The sequence below is a fragment of the Heterocephalus glaber genome, unplaced genomic scaffold (genome assembly GCF_053883595.1).
Source record: "Heterocephalus glaber isolate CG9 unplaced genomic scaffold, H.glaber_assembly_v1.0 deba00000546, whole genome shotgun sequence".
Classification (NCBI taxonomy): domain Eukaryota; kingdom Metazoa; phylum Chordata; class Mammalia; order Rodentia; family Bathyergidae; genus Heterocephalus; species Heterocephalus glaber.
In genome coordinates this window covers 26,550,077-26,554,863 of record NW_028258147.1, presented here as the reverse complement: position 1 = coordinate 26,554,863, position 4,787 = coordinate 26,550,077, and the positions used below count along the sequence as shown (strand labels likewise).

Genomic DNA, 4,787 nt, shown 5'->3' with positions numbered 1-4,787 from the left:
CTTCTGCTTCCAATCCAAAGCACTTGTATATCAAAGTAGCCAGAGAGGGGGTGGGGAACCAGTTGTGATCATGTGATGCCCTGTGTGATGTATTATTTACATTGCAAGACAGTACTTCATCAGGTTAAAATTTCTTAGAAATGTTTGCTCATCTTGTGGAACACTTGAAGAACAAGTTACAATTGAAAGTTTGATTGTGTATTAAATGATAATAAAGTTGGATAAAATCTCAAGTTAAAGAGAAATAAATACACCATGAAAACATTTGTGTAGGGCCAGGGATTTAGCTCAGTAGCTCTGTGCCTGCCTTGCAAATGCAAGGTCCTGAGTTCAATTCCCTCATACTGAAAAAAATAAATAAATAAAAAAGAAAAGAAAATATTTGTGTAAATAAAGCATAAACAGTAGGAGATATATAAAGAGAAATTTATAAACAGAAAAATATGCACTCAAATGTTTGTGTGTGAGAAATATTTGTGGAGGGAGAAAAAAAGAGTGTAAAACCTAAAGGAGAAGGGAAGAAACATTAACTTTATCATTTTTTTTGCTTAAAAGGATATACTGAAAGATATTGCCATTAATTTGTTTTTTTAAAACTTGGAACCATATTAATATATTTGTTAAGGTATATCTTTTACTTTTCTCGATGCAGTTTTAGTTACAAAATGAAAATATCTAAGGAACATAGAAAAATTTACAGAAAAAGAAATAGGAAAATTACACGTCAAAAGGTGCTTAAATTTCCTGAATTACAAAGCATAAATTAATTCAATAAATTTTTTGTCTTTACTAGTGTTATGGTTTAGATCTAAAATGTCCTCCAAATATCTTTTGTGTTTGGAAGGTGATTGGCCCTTGGGGGTGGTTTAGCTGGCTTTTTTTAGGAGGTGGGGCCTGGTCAGAAGTGGGGGGTGACTTGGAAAGGTGTACTGCATTCTTGTCCTAACCAGCTCCTCTCTGCTTCCTGGCTGCCACAGATGGAATAGGTTTCTCCCACCATTCCCTCCCACCATGTCACTTCTGCCTTGGAGCCAGCCAACCATAGACTGAAACCTTGAGCCAAAATAAAATTGTCCTTTTTTAATTTGTGTGGTGGGTCCCAGTGACAAGGAAGTGACTTAGAACACTAGATTGACAAAAAAAGAGAAATTTTTGAAAATCATTTTTGGCGTACTTTAAGTATTTTTCACATACTGTTTGTTGCAATATAAATTTGTGAAGTTTCAAGTATAGTTTCAACTATCTATAAAAGTTTCTTAATCTGCAAACCGTATTAACTCAGCAACTCCTGGAATTCATCCATTAGAAGCTAAAACATTTACGTGAAGATTTTTACTCAGTATTGTTGATTACAGCATTGCTGATAATAAGAACAACTAGGAGAATATAAAACTACAGTTAGAGAAAAAAAAAACTACTGGTGGCTTCTCATGTAAAGAGCTTAGAAATCCTAGAAAGTCGTCATTTCATTTTAACAAGTAAAAAACTGAATAAATCAAAACATTAAATCCTTCCTTATTTGTTTGTTTGTTTGTTTTATTTTGTACCAGAAATTGAATCCAGGGCCTTTACACTAAGTTACATCCTCAGCCCTTTTTAAAATTTGTATTTTGAGACAGAGTATCACTAAGCAGCCCAGGCTGGGCCTGAGTTCAAACTCAGGGCCCTCTTTCCTCATCTTTCCAGGATGTTCCCTAAGAGACATAAGGTCTTATGAGAAAAGGAAAAAAATGGAAACAAAGTCTTTGTAAATAGGGAAGGGTGGAGGGGGTAAAGGGAGGGCAGGGGAAGGGGAAAAAAGTAAGAACCAAGATACATCATGTACAGGTACAAGATCCCAATGATGAATGTAAATGTATTGTATACCTAAAATGTACCAATAAAAGAATGTAAGTAAAAAAACGAGTGACATGAGGTCCATCCCAGCACTTGGGAGATTGAGGCATGACTATAAGCTTGACTCTTCCCTGAGGAAGTTGCAAAACCTTGTCTCAAAGTACTACTACTAATACTACTACTACTACTACTACTACCAGGCTGGGGAGTGTTGGAGGTAATGACACAGGGCAAACAGCTGCCCATATGACAAGAGAGACAGACAGAGAAATATAGAGTCATAGCTTACCTGAACAGGAACTCATAACCAGAAATTATATCTATAACCCATACTAGGGAAGGATAACCTGAAATATGATTCTGTGGAGACTCAGGATAGACTCTGTGAGTTAAAAAAAATATAGGGGAACCCACTCAGAAAGGGCACAGTATTATGTCATTTACCTCCAGGAGCTTGAGCAAATACCCACAGTAATCATCAAAGAAAATGCACTCGTTTTCCCAACAAGGAACTGTAGTTGCTCAATTTATGAAAGATTCTGTCCCAACCAATTCACTTTATATTGAAAATATGTTAAGTTGGAAGAACATTTAACACACCTGACCTTGTGAACATTATAACTTAGCAACCCAGTGCACTGCAGAATGCTGTTCACCCTTGTGAACACATGGCTTCCTGGGAGCTGTGGCCCACTGCCCTTGTTCAGGGTCATGAGAATATCATAGTGCATTTTGGCAGAGCAAGAAAACAGCAACATTCAGAATTCAAAGTATGGTTTCCACTAAATATACATCAAGTTTGTATTCATAATGTCAAAAATTGTAAGTCAAACTATTGTAAGTTGCAGACCATCTCCACTGTGAAATGGGCTAGTGCTAAAAATCTGTCAGAACATTTTTATTTTTATTTTTTTTTGGTACCGAGGATTGAAATCAGGTCCTTGCACTTGTGAGGCAGGTGGAGGCACCACTGACCTAAATGCCCAGCCCTGATCTTCTTAATAATGTGGGCCCTCAAAAGAAACTAGATAGCCAGAACCTATCTTGGATTATTATGAGTCTAACTGACCTGAAGAAAGAAAACTACTCATCTCTACTCAAGGGTAGCCTTCACCTATGAGAAAAGAATTAACTGACACCAGCCCACTCTTGCCATCTTGTTCCATCCAGGAAGGAAGCAAATACAACTGAGGAAGATTTGTGAAGAACGCAGTCTTTAGGGGGATATTTTCACTATAAGACTGAGATCTAGTCATACAAGAGTAACCACCTGGAGACCATAATCTTTTTTTTTAAGTCACCAAGTTTTATTATCCACATACTTTATATAAAAAGAATCTTGTCAAATGGACAGGGTTGTATGAAAGAAAATGCAGCTTTGTAGCATTACCCCGTGTACACTTGGAAGCAGGGTCTCTCCACATCAGCACAGCCACTGTATTTGTCTGATGTCCCTTTGCAGACACAGGCCTGGGCATACTTGGCACAGCCCATGGGGCAGCGGGAGCACAGATCTTCTAGCAGGGGGACATTTGAAGTTTGGGCATCTGTAGGAGCCAGTGCAGGTGCAGGAGCCATCAGTGGTGCAGGAACAGATGGGGTCCATTTCAAATCTAAGTGAGTCAAGGTCAAAACTTGGGTGCAGAAAGGCAGGGGAGCTGCAGGAAAGACATGTTTGGAGGCCATAATCTTAACTGAAATAAGTCAGTCAAACACTTTTAAATATCACATTATTTCTCTTGTGTGACATACCCGAAGCATAAATAAGAAGTAAAATGGAGGATATTAGCAAGTAGGAAGAACTTGCTCAAATGGGAAGGGAAATCAAAGATGGAGAAGAGGAAGAAAGGAAGGAAAAAAGGATTTAAAGAAAAAGAGAAGGAAAAAATGGAAAAGAGCTTTTGTAAATGGAGACATAAAGAAGGCTGGAGGGAGCAAAGGGGAAAGGTACAAAAATGAATTTCTATGTGTTATGTAATGTTTATTATCTATAGCAAATATGTACTAATAAGTACATAAAAACAAAAAAGGAAGTTGCTGTAAAGATCTCATATATGGTCAAGAGTCCATATTCTTTTTCTGAGTGCCTGAATTTGCATAAATAGCTAGAAAGAAAGGAAAGAAAGAAGAAAAGAGAGAGAGAAAGAAAGGAAGAAAGAAAGAAAATAAGAAAAAAGATATTTCAATGCAACAGTCAAAGTGTTGAGAGAAATACCCAGTAGCCTAAAGTTATATAGCCTGGTAATTATCTTTCAAAAGTGAAGACAAATAAAGACTTTTTTAGACAAGAGAAAATGAAAGAACTTGTTTTCTGTAGACTTTCTTGTAGGAAATGTTTTAAAATTTATTTAGAGAGAAAAAAAGTATTATAGGTCAGAAACAGATCTACTTAAAGAAAGGAAAAACGTCAAAAGGTGAATAAATAAAATTTTAAAATTCGTTTTAATTTTTATTAGTTGATTGAATGTACAATTTTTTCAAAATACTAATAGCAACAGTGTTTTTCATTTTTTATAATTTTATTTCATAAACAAATATGTACATAAAGTTATAAAACTCTGATAAATGAACTCAAATAAATGGTATTCATTGATAGGAAGAAATAATATTGTAAAATGCAATTTCTTTCCAAGTTGATCTACAGATTCAACTCAGCTTAACTCAAAACAGCAGCCAATTATTCCATAGATATGGGAAACTGATTATAAAGTTTGCATGATATCTACTGAACATTAAGATTCACTGAAAATTTGCACCTTTACATAGTCTCTCTTGGTTCTTATTTTTCACCCTTGCCCAGCCCTCCCTTCAACACCTCCAGTCCTCCCTATTTACAAAGATTTTGTTCTTATTTTTCCATTTTCTCATATTAATCCCATTCCCTTCTATCCTTTCCCCGAGCCCTCCCACTTCCTTCCCCTTTGCCCCTTTTCTTCCTATTTCACATTACC

General features: G+C 36.1%; 1 pseudogene; it reads right to left on the bottom strand.

Moving 5' to 3' along the window:
* Positions 1 to 3,222: 3,222 nt before the first annotated feature.
* LOC101721566 (metallothionein-1 pseudogene) lies at positions 3,223 to 3,442 on the bottom strand (annotated as a pseudogene).
* Positions 3,443 to 4,787: the final 1,345 nt, after the last annotated feature.